This window comes from Hyalella azteca, unplaced genomic scaffold (assembly GCF_000764305.2).
Source record: "Hyalella azteca isolate HAZT.00-mixed unplaced genomic scaffold, Hazt_2.0.2 contig7358, whole genome shotgun sequence".
In the NCBI taxonomy this organism is placed as follows: Eukaryota; Metazoa; Arthropoda; class Malacostraca; order Amphipoda; family Hyalellidae; genus Hyalella; species Hyalella azteca.
Window position 1 is genome coordinate 78,150 of NW_025937486.1, and position 17,593 is coordinate 95,742.

The following is a 17,593-nucleotide window of genomic DNA, read 5'->3' on the forward strand; positions in this document are numbered from 1 at the left end:
TAATTTTTACGTCTGCTCATTATTAGATGGAAACCTTTCCTTCCAGTGGGAGAATAAAATTTTTCCACAGCATTTTCCATATGATGATCTGATTCTGCGAAATTTTATCTATGGATTGCGTCTCGCAGTATCAACACGTTTCCAGTATTGATAGAATGGGTTCAGTCGTTTTTAATTCAGTATCTATGTTGAAAATAGTTAGGAAAGAGAGTTCTAATTCCTTATGTCAAAACTCTTGCTCAAGTTACAGTTATAGGTGTATTGGTCATTTTCATTGTCTCCCTATGACCATGAAGATGATAATATTAGTGCTCTAGAAGTTAAAACATGTATAATAGGGATGATATAATGATAATGATTTTTTCCCTATTGCGACCATTATGTAACCAAAATTATTATTATTGGTAAAATTGTGAAATCAATCTTATGGTCTGAAGTTCAACACATCCACAACTTTTCCACACGATTGTAACGCCAAACACCAGAAAGTTGAAAAAACGCTAAACTACATATACAGTATAGTGCATAATTTAAATTCGTAAGCCTTCCATGTCCGTGTGAAGGACGTACATGTCTTTAACCACGGACAATTTGAAGCAATTTATGTGACAACTGTCGTGAATTTTGGCAAAAAACGGATAGAAAATTTCATGAAGCCCTAATTTCCCAGTTATGGTCATTAGAGTGTTTTGAATTCACTGGTTTAACACGAGGAAGAAATAAGCAACATTTTCAAACATTTTTGCAAGGAAATCGTTCGTTGCATTCTGATTGCAGCCCTTAATATAATTAAATTACAAAGTTATTTACTCATGCGCCCAAACTTTTTCTGTACTCAAATTACCGGTGGGTTTTACCAAAGAAAAATTTAAATTATTTGTGAATCAGTGAAGATGAAAACGAATATAGTACATTCCAGGTTGCTAAACATGATAATGTACTCCAAATTAGCTTCATGTGAAAACGAAAAAAAAGACAAAAAAATAAAAGGGTACTTGTTTTCGAATATTTACATGAAATATGTCACTTATAATATCAGTGCATTAAGTCCATAATGATAATTGATTGATCCAGTCTAAACCTGCATTTTTCTATTACGCATCTAGATCCTATTGGGCGACAAAATACACTAAAACAACGAAGAGACCTTACGATGAATCGAATTATCTCCCCCTTATCGAAAAAACTATTATATGACGAGCTCACCGGTCTTAATTAACGAACATTTATGATAGCTCGGTATTTTCGGGTAACAAATGACAAGGATGGTCGAGCTGATGTGAAACATACGAAGGGAATATGGTTAGTTCATCAAGCGCTCATCATATCAAAAATGTGAAGCGTTCGATTACAGATAAATGCCAAAAAATCCAAGATATCAAATGACCTGTCACGCCAATGGATAATCAGTTACTATTTTATTACCATTAATCAAGTTCTAGGCACCCAAACTTGATTTTGGATGAGCTATTAACCCGATGCAGATAGATAATGAAGTTTCCTTCGATCGGTCTCGATGAAGGGAAAATCAATTAGAAGTGAAACCGTAACAGTGCTAATAACAACAATTTTTTGCTTGAAGGCGATGAAGATGGTATTCGGTGACAAATTAATGAGAATAGAATATCATGTTGGTAATAAACTTTGAAGCTCCGAGATAAGAAATGTAGTAAGAGGTTCGAAATATGATTGAGAATTTAAGATGCGATTCTCAGCTAATTTAGAACATTTTTCCAGTCTGTGTGAAAAGTCAATTCAAGTTGCAGCATTGTAATTTTTTGTGCCGCACAGCGAATGGCTTCAAACTGAATTAAAAATTCCTATTTCGAAATACACTATTAATTTGAGCATTAGGGGTTGTTCATATTGCAGCGCCTGATTTGTTTTTCACATACATTTCAAATTTCCTGGATTGTTATGAAAATTTTTGATCGCTATGAATTCAAGTCATAGTTTATTCAGTCAACGATCGATAAGTGAGGAAATAAAAAGAAAATAAAATCATGTTTTTGAACAAGTAATCAGGAAACTCTTCACCGCTCCTATTAGAACACAGATTTATTAAATAGAAATTTATTTATCAACTCGAAAAGTGATGATGCGAAATCTTTACCCAATATAGATTACATCTTCTGAAATCGACAGCACATCGTAGCAAGACAATAATGCTTCGAACAACAAAATTACTGGGTCTCTACCCGTGGGCCCTAACATAAGAGTATTAATCAAAGTAGATCAGCGAATTTGTAAAGGCCACAAAGTATACTTAAATTTCGTGGAGAACCCGCTTCCACGACATAGGGCTAGGCACTAAATGCATACAGGTTTGGGAGTACAGACACTATACAGTCGTTATTTATTGACATTACAAAGCGTGGTAGGCCAGGCAAAGATAGGCTGCCTACTAGTAATCCGCTGCTTCCCGAGAAAACTACCTACGCATACATTTTCTCTTCAGTCTTGGTTAGAGAGTTGCGGCGGCTGTGGAAAACTCATAGCGCGGCCAAGGTTGGCCCGCTTCAACATATTTACTTATATTCATCTTTGCTAATCATAGGTACTGAATTCCCCATTTTAAATGCAACCATACTGATGCATTTATATTCACGACAATTTCTTATTTCTAAAACATTAATTTTTAATTCAAAATTTAGGTGATTTATTTATTTTACGGGCGTTGACAACCATTTTTTCGTTGAGTGGAGAAATAATCCCTCACAAAACATTGTGTCACTCGATCCAACAATTAATTAATAATATTGATTCTACATGACACACCTTAGGAATTGTTCTAGGACTAGGAATTGTTACGGGAATGGCTAACAATCTTACGACAATATTTTTCGTCATGAATCTCTGCTCCATTGTACGAGAACTGGTGAGGCTGGTTCATTCATGCGCGAATTCAGTTTAAAATTCATGAATATCGGCAATTCATCAGCGCCTAATTCTCGGCTTGAATTCGTCGAGCCTCATACCGAGAATTTCGGTGCCGGCTGACTAATTAATAACCATTGATACATAATACATGTGAGGCGCCTATATGGCCGACGGTCGTTTAGGTCATCCCTTCTTCCTTCCAGCAACTGCCTATCAGTGTTACGGTTATGCTGGCTTGACGCTTTCTGTAACTTAATTTTTAAATTTTCATTTTGTTTTTGTTTTATAATACGCACAAGATCAGTATTCGAAGAGTGTTAAGTTCTCGTTCCCAGGAAAAATGTTGCTGTCTATAAAATCCTGCCAGGATAAATCCTATATTGAAGTATTAAACAACTTAACTACGTAGTAACCTCAGCGGTGTCGACAACTATTCGCAGTAGCCATAAAGAATAGGGCATTGTTCGTTTATGAACGCATGCTACTGTATGTGATTTAGCTATCATTTATTTTCATTAAAATTCGATTTTCATCATACAACTGCATATCACTGTTTACAGAGAATTTAAAAATTTACTTTAATAATTTTTTCAGTCCTGATTGCATATTCTCATGATCAAAATTACGCAGGTAGATTAATCGTTGCGGGAATTCCCTATTGAATATTGAACTACTTTGCGCCTTGAACAGTCATTCGCTCACTCTTGGTCATCGTTTCGGTGATTGTTATATATATTCCTACGTAGAGCGCCTGTAGTAAATAAAAAATTTCAATAAAGTCCGGATCTCAACTACCTAAAAATTTATAATTTACCCGCACGATGAGTTTGGAAAACATATTACTATAAAATTAACATACATTTCCATCTAAAATACGAAGGACCTATCATTATTTTTCCTTAGTACTGTATATTAAATGATGTAAATAATCTGAGCGTTAAATAGAAAGTCATCTAGAATCTCAAGAAGCATGAACTCATGAAATACACTATTGAAATACACTAGCATGAAAGTTACTATTGAAATCTCTAGCATTATGTACACTATTTCATGCTAGAGCGCTCACTGGATTCACATTATGTTTAAAAAAATAGGTATATTCGCTTGTTTGAAATTAATTAACTGTAACCCGACTCTCTTGGTAATTGAGAGGTCTAATTGAGCTCCGGAACTCGTGATGAAATTTAATCCTTGGCTCGCTGAAGTGTTAGAAGTGAAATTCACTAGGAAAAGCATGGAGTTGATGAAAACCTTATTAACTTCCTCGTTGCAAACTATTGATTTTCGTACTATTAAAGGTTATTTGTTACAAAAAACGAAACGTCATTATTCAACGAAGAGGGTAAAATGTTTTGTTTCGCATTCAATAGTTTTCATTTGAATAACTCTAATTAAAATTTCTTTTTCCATATCGCTGCTCACTGTTATCGTTTCCTGTTAGAAAACGCTCCAAAACATGGCTTTCGCAAGCTCGGTCAATGAGTGTGTCATCGCTGTTTTTTTCTGAATATAATAAGTCTCTTAACTGATCGTTTCACTTGTATTGCCTTTTTAATGTAGCTAAAACAGGATTAATACTACTACAACTATTAATTATTTTATTAGTGTTGTTAACGGTTATAAGAATGTCATCTTGCTACTGATTTACGAACCGTAGTATTTTATTTTAAGTGACAGCAAGAAGAATAAAAAATCTTACTAAAGTTATCGCAAAAATTTGCTTGTATTCTGAGTTTGGGCTTACAACAGAATTACCACACTCGTAAAAAAATGTAACCGCATATACGTCACATGTCGTGCTAAAAACAATCCTACGTATTTGTGGCAATCTGAAATGCGCTTCAGCCGTTCGAAAGATTGTATAACTACGCTCAATTATAGCTGTAGATTTCTTGACCCTACTTCAGGTTAATTCTGTGCTGAGCATTTGCAATCCGTGCACTGTGAATTTCTTATATTTCGTTTGGCAATCTTGAACTGAGCAAAAATTTTGCTTAGATCCCAAAAGAATTTTTTTTACACATTTACCATCGATAACCGTTGAATACTTGATTAATACATACACTAAATAGCTATTGGAACCAGTATAATTAAGAGAACATGATATTCATTACTCATAAGTCGTGGGTATAAAACTTTTATCACGGAACTCAGACTGACTTAATGAAAAGTCAAGGTTGACCAAGCAAACATTTTCATGCGAGGTCAGCGAAGCTCTACTGAATATTCGGCGCGACGTCTGTGACCGGAATGGTCATTAAGGAAGAAGGCCCACGACCATGAAAACCTCAACCTGGAGACCACAGAGAGCTTTTGCTGCTCTCATTCTCAGGACATAATGAGTCTGGGTGTAGAATTACTGAATGCTTGACATTTTCTCGTTGGGGCCATGATATCCAAATTGAATATTTTGCGTTATATTCCCAACAAAATGGCTTTTATCCCCAACCCCGCGATGGTTCCTATTAAAATGAAATTAATTTCCATTCCTTCAATATTTCCCATCGAAATGAATTTTATTTAAATTCCCAAAATATTTCCCATCAAAATTAATTTTCTTCCAAAACAATACAGTAAAGTTTGCCTCGATCTTTGCATTCATACAGCAGACTGAAGCGAGATATCCAATTAGTGCAGGTACAGTTGGAAGTGTTATACCTAAAAGTGGCAGGCGAACAGCCTACGTGTTTTCAAATTCCAAATAAATCTTTTATTTAAAATTCTAAACGATTTTGGTCGGTCGTAAAATCTGGGAACACGAAATATTTTTCATTATATTATTTTTTCTTCGAGCACCTATGTAAATCGATTTTCTGTGCATCATATATAAATAATTCAGTCAGTGGAGCAGTGGAGTGGACAGTGGAGTCAACCTTCTGGAACACTATGAAAACATATATATGTGAATGAGTTTCATTTTTAATATTTAAACATTTTTGTCCGATCCTTTCAGAAAAGTGAATATTTTTATGAAATTTACCACTTTCTTTAGGGACATTAATTTTGTTACTTTACTGATTAATATACATTTCCCATGAGTACTTGATGCAACCATACAAAGAAAATTTAACTCAGTGCTCACTGCAGTGAGTGACAGAGCACTTGACGTGAAGTTACGGATAGACGGATCCACATCACATTTAATTAAAATGTGATGTGGATGTGTCATTCTTGCTGGGCATGTCGCGGTATTTTGATTTGCTCGTTTGAATTTTACGCGCTGTGACGAATATTTCAATCTCTGTGGCACTTCGTTTTTTGTTGTTAAATATTGTTTTTAAATACGTAACATTGCTGTTTTTAAAATATCTTTGAACTTTGCTGTAAATATTTATATTTGGGCAAAATTAAAGTGAAGTCGTGGTGACTTTTCACAGGATTTCGGTTTTACTATTGTGGATTTAGATTAAGTGTGGATTTTCTTTAGAATAGGTTTATGGAGTAGGTTTTATTCAAATACAAACTCACAATTGAAATAGCTTAACTGGTAAAAGTTCTAATGAAGAAATCTATGACCGCGTAGGTGATTCATACGACTGAGTTTAATATGTTAGACATCCTTTAATATCTGTTAACAAAATTCTAAGACGCCGTTAAATGCAAACCTGCATGCTAAAGAAAACTTGTATCAATAACATAGCGAGTTCCCAGCCAATACTATCTATGCCTAATGTGCTAAGCAAATGTAACCTTGCAAAGAAAAATAAACGGTCGGTAACTGCAAGAATTATCCTGCCATTACAAATGGTCATTGTGCTAAACAAAAGCCCATCTGCAAAAGCTTTTCAAAAGTTACTTTTAGCACAAAACTTCTAAATTATCCCAGTAATTCAACTATTATTTCAGTTTTCACTGATAGATGTACATTCTAGCTTCTAAATTCAATGTCGATGTTTGATGTTATCTTGCTATTTAAATATCGTATTTGAGTCGATGGCGATGAATTCCTTTCTTCCATATCAAGACATCACACCTTGTGAGACGCCTGTAATTAAAACTGTCAATCCATTTCCAAGTTAGCAGCCCTACTGAAATGCGTTTAATTTTGAAATCTTCCTCAAATTACTTGCCTAAATGAAAATATTAAATATTAGTGGCAGATCTTGCGCAGTCAAAATAATACCTAAGTTTGCCTTGTTTTAACACTGATTCAATTTAATCGTATGTAGAGATGAATTGAAATTTAATCTAGGAAGATTGATGGCTAGGCCACTAGGTCGCTTCATCAATCACATCAGCGCGAAGGAGTCCATGATTAAACTGAATGACAATGAGCACAGACTGATGCATGAGATGAGACGCATCTCCACATTATGTATTGATGCAGAGACGCTCGCTACATCTTGAGTTGATGCAGAAATGCTTGCTACATCACGTAACAATGAATAAATGCACATTAAACCATAATGAAGAAATGCTCTTTACACCATGCATTGATGAAGAGATGTCTTTACATCATGCTCGTTACGTTTTGCATTGAGTTATAGGTTATCGCAAAATCGTGTATTGATGTAGAAATTTTCTCTACATCAACACAGGACAAAAAGATGCTTCTTACATCATGACTTTATCGCCGCCGAAATTTCATACCTATACAATTAATGTATTCATACACTATATTTAGCACTGAGGTATTAGCAAATAATTAACCTGGATAATGCATAACTGATATTGCATTGAGATTGCATCACTAAAACTCAATGCAAAGTGTTAATAGGATGCGCAGCGTACTTGGTCGATGCAGCTTCGAGATTCGTATTGTTCTGAGAACATTTTCTGGGATGTTATTTAACATGTTATGTTTCTGGAATATTTTTATTTTCTTGTGATTTTCAGTATACTACAAGTTTGATTGTTGTTTGAAGAGCATTTTTTGTACCAGTGTTGATGATTCTAGAGAGTTACTTAGCACTGCTAGTTGTCTTTCCATATTTTTTGTTATTTAATGAAAATAATTTGTTTGTGCTTACTTGTTTTAGTTTTCAACGTTAAATCTTGAATTTTTTATTCGTGATGTCACGTCCAGACAGCTGTCGCTGTACGACTCAATAGTTTTTGTTGTCCAGGGGTCACGCTGATGACAAAGGGAAGTTGTTCCGATTGGCTCCGGTCATGTGCTCAATTTTTCCTATTGGTTGTCGGAATGCGCCTTGGAAATGTTTTTGACATGTGGAGGGTAAGAACAACGGCTGCTAATGTAAAGCATTGCATAAATGCAAATATCGCTCTAATAGGAAGAATTCTGGTGTTATTTTCATATTCGACTCTAGACTCTAGACTCTTATATTAGTATAGGCTGGCAGAATTTCTTCTCTTAAGCAAGTTTTGTTAAAGACAATGTAGTAGTAGACAACCAATGTAGTCTATAAATTTTCTTGCAATAAAGAAGGTTGTAGACTTCTTCCTAATATGGACTACATCGGGCTCACAACCACGACTCTAAGCCGACGTCTCACCTGCCACCTTCAGTCCGGAGGACCAAGGAATCACTTGAAGGAGGCCCACAACGAGACCATCACTCGCCCGAGCTGAAAGCGGAAACTTACTGTCAAGCCGATACTGGGATGTCTGGTCATTTCACCGCCTGTAAGACGGCGGAATGACCACACATCCCAAAATTCGTGAGGTTCCACTGTTCTCAATTATGATATAATTCAATATATCAATTATGATATGATATATGATCTTTTGTGCAAGGGAAACCGATTTGTAGCGGGAGAGTCTGCAGCAGCGGTTGATCGATGTGTTGGATTTTTTTCAGCGGTTCCCATGTTTCCGATGCTTTAGATCGAGTTAACAGATTCGCGCGGTAAACTTGTGAGCCTGCGTTACTATAGTCATATAACACCCATTAGATGTCGGTTGTTCATTATGAATAAATACTTAGTACACCCGGGTTCCCGGTTGTTTCTATTTCTATCTAGTAAGAAATAGACGAGGATAGCCAATATATATTGCGACTCTCCCGCTACACAACAACTTTTTGTTAATGTTATATTATATTTTTTGCTAAAATACGACATCTGATACTAGGTTCTGCAACACACCGCAATGCTTATAATTCTAAAAAACTCAAATTGATAAAATATTTTAGTCACATGGAAACTATAACTCAGACATAGGAATGAAAAATATTTAAAACTTTATTACATATATAAACAGATTCTCGGTCGTTGAAATCACTTATACAATATGTATACCAAAATGACCTTTATATTTTTAAATATACTGAAATTAAAAATGAAATTTTTGGCATATTTTATCTAGAACTGTCGGTATAAGAACGAGCTATGTCATCCTATATACTGATGCTCAATGTCAATTACTTGCAGAGCTTGGCATCGACGGATCACCGACCAATGTCTTCCCATCTCACATCTGACGTTGAAATAACGGTGAACTAAATGCTTTTTAGTTTTATCAACTTTAATTAAACGTATGTAATTGCCTAAAGGTTTAGGTCTATTTTCAAGCCGCATGGTAGCCATTAAAATTCAAAACCTGCAAACCTTGGCCAATTCGCGAAAAAAATTATTCGTGAAAATAATAAAAGTTTATTCGTGTACAATTACGACGCATAGCTTTGTGAGCTGATGTGATATTTTGCACTGTGTGCTTCGCTGGACTCAACAAACAGAATGAGAACGAATGTAATTTTGATCTAAACTTTAATAGTTTTACATGGGCTGAGTGAAGTTTACGCAGACAAAAAAAGGCTCGGTTTCGGAGCTGCCAACTCCGGAAAAATCTCTTGATTGCGGAACTTAGAAGAAAAATAACCTGAAAATGTACAAACTATAAGTAAATATACTCTAATGATTGTGCATGTATTCTCAAATAAATTCGTTTAGACGAGAAGTAAATTTTTGAACATAAACGGGCTGATGGTGAGAACCTTAATCGTGTTCACAGTTGGTATCCTCTTTCCTATTTAATATCATAGAATGTTTAATATGATTTATTAATGTTAAATTACGCTTTACGAATAATATTTTTGATCCCGAAAGACTTGCCCTTCGTTTAAATCTCGCATTTATTACTATTACTTTAATCAATGAGAGAAGTGAATTACGGACATTAGCGTCAACTTACGGAACACACAACAACAAAAAATGTAATAATCGAGGAGTTTCGAAATTATTTTTTGAGGAAAAAGCAATAATATAATAAATAAAGTAATAATACAGACATGTTAATAAAGTAATAATATAGACATGATAAAAAATTGATATTATGTTTGAAATTAGAGTTTGGAAATGAGAGAGTAGAAAGATGAAGTGCCTGCAGGCAGAAAGTAGTCTCCATTGAATTGATAACTTGTTAAGAAGTATTATTAAGTCAATAGAAACTTGCAGTTCCTATTAGTCGCCATTAATCTCGCGCTACAATACGAAAGCCTCGCGATCGTCTATTGAAGGAAGTGTTTACGTCGCCCGTCCGAAATAGCTTCGGGTCGCTCCAGTGGGATGATCGAAATAAATGAACACCTCCTTTCTTATTATAACAATTTTTTTTCCTTCTTCCATGTAGAGTCACTTTTCTTCTTTATTATAACGATGAATTATATTCTGATTTTTCGCGATAAATAAACTTCTTTTTCTCTCGCCTGATTCCCCCGAAATAGACACGCGCGTTTTGAAGAGCCAACGGCTGGAGCGCGATTCCATTGTTTAAATAAATTTGTGAGCTTCAACGTACAGATAATTTTTCTGTGTGGCCACTGTTATGATTTGCATTCTTGGGTCGGAGCAACATAAAATTTAGCCGCCAAATATTTATTTTTAGTTCATATCGCTTGATGGTTTGACGGTTTAGCTTGTACTACAGTCGGGAGACGATTTTAATCGTCAGCTGTTCAGCAACTTTTAATTTTGCACTGCATAACATACATTTAAATATATTTAGTGACTAATATCAATGATACTAGTAATATTTACTGTATCAAATTGGATCTTTTAGTGATCAGGAGATACTGGCGGAAACAAAACGAGCTGATCAAAAACATGCAGCGTTGCACAAACAAGTTGTACATTATCCATCACATCGTTTTATTTTTGGTGCGTTTTAAACTCGGAAAAATAGTAAACTTGCAAGTGAAGTCTGGGACAATTTAATTGGGAATTAAGGCGAAAAATTTATTTCTACTGAGACACGTCGAGTGAAGACATACTAATTATAGTTTATAAGTTTTTTTTTCGCTCATTTTAGCTGTCAGTGAAAGCCACATTTTTCTCATCTTAAATTTTAATAGACGTAATAAGTAATCTGAACTAATATTTCATCAACAATGGTGCCATAAAAACAAGATTTATGCAGCCTTTTCATGCATATTTTTGATCATTATAAGCAAGTGGAACGTCAGCGCAATGTGTCGCTTTCTTGCATTGATAACTTCACATCTGAAGTATCAATAAAACTGTGATTTCTTATGCCTGAAAGAAAACACTGGTTTATTACACAATAAAAATAATTTATGACAGTCATTTAGAGACCAAATCCAAAACATTGTCTAATAAAACTTGGAATTGAACTCAAGAGACTCATTGAGAGATCCTCAGGTCTATGTTAGTCTGGTTATCAATGAAGCATATGAGAAAAAGTTTAGAAGAAAATATTTTTTTCTGCTTGAATATCATTCTAGCTTTTAAGATTATCTTTTGCGTGTAGGTATAGATTGGAAAATGTAGATCGTCATTGAACTTTTGTTCATTTATATATTACTTCTTCCAGTCTATATGTTAGGTTACTGTTAGAGAAAATATATGTGTGGTTCAGCGAGGAATAAAAACATGCAACTCTTTTATAAAAGGATTTTTATTTTTTTGAATATCTCATCAGATCGTCCTCTCTCATTCACCAACATCAAACAAAACGTTTTACTTGGGAAAAGTACTTAGAATTTATAAAGTTTCACTAAAATTTTCATTAAATTTTCATCGTATTTTCTAAATAAACCAATTCAATTTTAATTATAGCTCATATCTACATTAAACCCAGGATTTTATAAGAAATGGAGAGAAAAAAAAATAAAAATCATATATTTGAAGACATTCTACTTAAAATATTGTGAATTTTGTTTTTGAAAATATCGTTGCTCCAAACTTTTGGCTCAAAACAATTTAAAAAAAAAAACAGCTTCAAAAAAGTTAAACCAGATAACAGGACTCGGGTAAAAATTATCAAAAAACCAGAATTTTTAGTTTTTAACAAGAGAATATTTTAATTACACATTATTAAGAAATCGCTAGCTAAAGACTTTTTGAGGGATTGTGAATTGTTGTAGGTTTATTAAAATTATATCGGTGAAAAAAAGGAACAAAATAGGGTGTTCTTAGATAATGTATGTATAAAATTGGTTTATCTAAATTTATATTCGATACTGCATGAAGAAAATCATACAAATTCGATGACTTTAACCTAGGTCGCCATTTCTACCATTTAATATTGGAAAAATACACTCAAAGTCTGTGGCAGAAGGTAATTCACTCTTTAGCAAAATCATAAGGATTTTTCAAATGCATTTAAGTTGTTGATGAACTCAAGATGCATTGCATTTCCGCGTTGAGCTTCCATTTGAATGTATTTTGCACGCGAGAATATGTGCATGAACTGCATGTACTGTAAAAGTAAATTGGACGAATCGATACTTGGTCAAAGTTGTAGAATAGACTGGGAGACGAAACGAATATGAAGAAAAATTCACAGATATAAAATTTTTCTCATGGATAATAATATTTTTCCGGACCTCTAAGCAAAATACCCATGAACAAATATTTAAGTTATGAATTGTTGGTGCCAGTGTCAAGCCAAACAATAAGACATCCCTTTGTTTATTTTGTGAACACCTTTGCCTCGCTTAGGGACGAATTAAAAAAAATTATGACCCCTATTAGTTAAAATCTCCAAACAATTAACGGCACTGCAATTAACAGAGTCCTCAGAAGGCCCGAGAGCCGTATTTGGGTCGCCTCAGAGTCGCATCAGCTTCTCCGGCGCTCGGGTCCGAGTATGAAGAAGACGTTAAATATAGCCATACATAAGAGTTTTAACTTTTTAATTAATAAATTTTTTAGTTTTCGCTAGAATAACAGAACAACAGGAATAACTAGATGGTTATTTCTGTTGAGTGGCCTTCATTATATGAACAACATCAACAACATCCAAAAACCTGCGATATTCATCATTGCGACAAAAAATATTGATTAAGAAGAACTGAATTAACTTAAATTAATGATCTGAATGGCAAAAAATCTGACTATTAAAATGCTACTTGAATATTTACAAACAAAATATACACGCATAAGAAAATAACATCTAACAGACCTCCCATCCACTGTTTCACTTTTCCTATTTACACGAGAACGTGTTTTAGATATCGACGGCAAATGCAAGACTAAACTAAAACTAACTTTCGCAATTCAGCCAAGGTCACGTCTAACTCTCTCTAATACAACAATGACAATATATACGACCTGTTCAATCCCTAACAACAAAGTTTAAATTAATTAACCGAGATAGACAGAACCTCGATTCCAATTTCCGCTGGACGACATGAATCCTAGAAGCGAATTCTAGTATCTTCAGATAAAATCATAGGCTATACTCCTTTGATTCTCAGAGAAAAGCAAATAATTTTTGGCAATCCGGACGATGTTTTTGAAGAATCACATTGAGATCTTAAATTAGTTACAACGAAGACGAAGATACAGCGTTGAAAAATAAGTTCAAAAAACTCCGATTGCGGGATTCATTAGTTTAAATGTGTTGCGCTAAGTGAAGATATTATTGTTGCATCGACTATTTACGTTCTGTCTTATGCTGCGTTTGATGCCGATGCTTTATTTATAGGTGCTGGTATATTTATCATAGTTTTGCTGCTGACGTTTCACGGATGTTGTTGCAATTTTTGATATTTTTGATGTTTCAGCGGCGTTGTTTTCAATTGTCTAAAATTGAAAACTAGTGATCAATTTTAATTGAAAACTAGTGATCACTAGTGATCAATTATGACAGCCTCATGTTTGCTGATGAAGAACTACTTTCGAAATTATCGTTCAGAATTCTTGTCAAATTTTTGGAGTGCCTATGAAATCAGAATAAAATTAACAACGTGTGCGGCAGTTTCAGGTGAAACATAGGTCTTTCTGAAATCATTATTGTTCGAATATTATTGTACAAGGCTATTCAGTTGAACCATTAAAAATTATGCACCTGACGTTTGATTTGTAGCAACACCATATATCACTTTCATCATTCATCACTTCTCCCATTTTTATCTTGCGGGCTACTCGGTTCGTTTTTCCACTTGGTATGGTTCTACTTGGGGTTTTCTACATGATTCCTCGATGATCCGTGAGTTTGAGCTCACAACTGAGTTGAGTATAGATTTTACGGTAATCTTACTCAATTTGAGAAGCGCAGTCGTCGCCAATTTTTGCAATTGTAGTTGGGTATTGATACCACGTCATACGGCATTAAGTTAGAGCGCCAGCATGTTTAAGGGCAGGGAATGCCAAAATTTTGGGTCTAAATGTTATTTTTCTCACCAAGACTTAAAAAGGTGAAGTTAAACTTTGCAATAAGAATTTATGTTATGCTGACTCATATAGATGTATTCTTATTTCCTTATGTCCGTTATTTTTAATGAATATATTATGTTATAGGTAAACTATTTTTCTTGTATATGTCAGCTAGGGTTTTTGGTACTGCGTTATTAATAAAATAAATTTACCATGAAGCTTGCCAATTGCATTAACGCGTTTGTTATTATTTAAAAATTTACTGCCCACAGAATCAATAACTGATTTTGTAAGATTATTTTGCTGGGGGGTATTGAATTATAGCTGATATACCCTGAGTTTCAGAAGTTATAATTTTTCCGAGCTGTGCAGTATATTTCTATATTTTCGAGATGAAGAAAATTCTTAGGAATACAATAGTGGTTAAAGTTTTCTTTGCTCCCACTTGAGGTAACAAAATATTTGACGGAGAATTTTATAATTTATAATTTGTAATCCGACATGACTCTTCACCACCAGTCCATTGAAAAAATATTCCCAAAAAAATGAATTAAATTTTTGCTAAATGAAAAATTAAGTTTTCACATTTCATTTTTTAGTGTTGGGAATTTTCCCAGCGCAGGAGGAAATCCTCTTCTAGAATTTTTTTAATTTAGAACACTTTAAAGGACGAAGACAAATTTAAGTATTTAAGTAGATTTATTTAAATTCGCTCAAAGAAGACAGTCCCCTTTTCGCGTCCTTGCATCCAGAATTCAGGAAAGAAAGGTCCAAGCGAGCAGTTGGGAGGCTGACGTACGACGGTTCACAAGGTGGGATACTGGATATAGAACAGAACAAAGTAAATATCACACCAGAACCTAAACTTCGCGTTAAGTAATTTCATTATCGCACAATTCGTAGAAGACAGTTATAAATGCTCACCTTATTTAATGAAAAATAAGTGCACTGGTCGAGCTGTGCTTTTAGAGTTAAAATTAGTTGCGTTAAAGTAATGGTGCAAAAGCAAGTTAATGATCTATAGTTCCAAATAAATAATCGTCACCATAGGAAGGATCTTTGAACTCTTTGGCCATTCAAGTTTAGTTAATAGTTAAGTTTTAAGGTTTATACATTTAAGCTCGTATACTTGCATTAAAGAGAGCGCAAGTTACGCATCAAGGTATATTAAGAAGTAGGTCTATCGGTTTAGCTGGCTGGCCAAAGTGCTCAATAAGAAGAAGTGACCAAAGCATGCACCCCAAATCATAAATTAATTAAGCAAGGGTTGTGCACAACAAATCATAAATAGTTTAACAGCAAATAATCCAGGAAACTATGGCGACACAGTTAAGGTAGTTTAAGGAACTTTAGAGACCGCACTTTATGAGTTCTCGTTTTGAACTCTTTTTTAGAACTTCTCGTCACGAGTTCTTGGATAGTACTTTCTAAGCTAGCTTACGGCTACGTTTATATAAACAAGAAAGTTCTTGTTCTTCATCTATAGTTAAGAAGAAATCTGGTTGGGATATTTTTCCCAACAATAGCTTTATATTAGAGAACCTAATGTTAATTTATAGTGAAATTTCGGCTTGGTTACAACCTTGATAACATATTTCCCGACTGAACATTTAAAGGTTATAGATATCATCACAATTATTTTTTCCAAACGAATGTAATTTGATGAAAAACTGTATACATGAGATCAAATTATTCCCAGAAAAAGAAGGTTGCCCGTGATAATATTCTAAGATGTGAAGAGTATATGATAATATGCGACGCTAAATAATCATTTATGCTCCAAAAAGGTAACGCTCCAACGAGCGACGTCAGTCCGGCAGAGATTCAGGTAAGATTTTTTGATTTGCATTGTTGATCAAATCCGCCGGAAGTCTCGCCGATCACGAGCGGCAAACAATAGCATTTCGAATCACTCGAAAAAGTGCTTCAACGAAATGGCAGGCACTTCCTGTCTCCGAATAACTTAAGTACTCTGCATGAGAGAAATCCACGCGAAACGCTCTAAATTTATTAAAATATAGCCATGGAGTTCAGTTCACGTTGGCAAAATATAATTCTCAGCGCGCATCACTCACAGCCGAGTGCCTGGATGTTCAATGCTTTAACCTTTAGCCGACGGAAACATTTACTGTCGTCAATTTATTCGTACCTAATGGATGGGGAAGGAAAGGTCCCGCCAGTACAAAAAAGGTTAAGCGTCGGTCAGTTCAACATGTTCAAAGTGTGGTCTGCTTTGATTATGCCATGTCGACCTGTCGCCCATTGATTGAGACCAGGCAGATTTTACATAAAAAACGTTTAATTGAATTCGAACGTAAATGAGTAGACGAACATCCATCTGTAGCAAAATTCAGTTACTAGCTCCACGTTTCAGTAAAATAAGACAGGAATGACAACTAAGAACTGAATAGACTTTATTTCAAAGTCGAATTATAGATTCATGGCTGGCTCGGTCATCCATGGTCGGCTACAAACATCACACCCACAGGTAGAAATACCCATGCAAACTTGAGAAAATAACGTGAACAAATGAGTCAGAGTAGTAAATCAGTGAGCAAACAAAAAATTGGTGGAATTAATAATTTTTCAACGGTCTTGTTCTAAAGAATCATCCGGTTTTAACTAAATGACTGGGAGTGAGGAAAGCAAATCTCTGGCCTATAAAGAAGCCTCACCTTATAAGTCTTCTGAGCTAGACAGGGAATGTAGCGCCAGCGTGCCATCACTGCCGGGAAGTAGAACGTTGCGCGAGGCCCACGACGTTCTCCCAGACCACGACGTCAGACCCAGACCACGACGTCAGACCCAGAGGAGAGCGGGACTGTGGCTTAACTAATGTGCTGCAGGAATGCCGGCTGAGTGCTGCTAGGCAAAGTTCTGATAAAACGGGAGCACCGTGTGGTAGTGAAAGAAATCTGAACATTATTTAAGATTATTTTTCAGGTTCGGCTTGAGACCGGCCAGGAATGCGGATTAATATAAACTTATACAATTAAATTGAATTCCCCTTGATATTTTTACAACTTTACATGTTTTCATCAGGATTTTCGCAACTAACTATTTGCACAACTTCGTTGAACTCACAAAGTTGAATAAAAACAACGACAGATTTTTCGACAGCTGAAACACATATCACAAGCCACGCACAGCGGTGCCTTGCACGCCTTTTTGTTAGGGAAAATATTTGGTAAAAG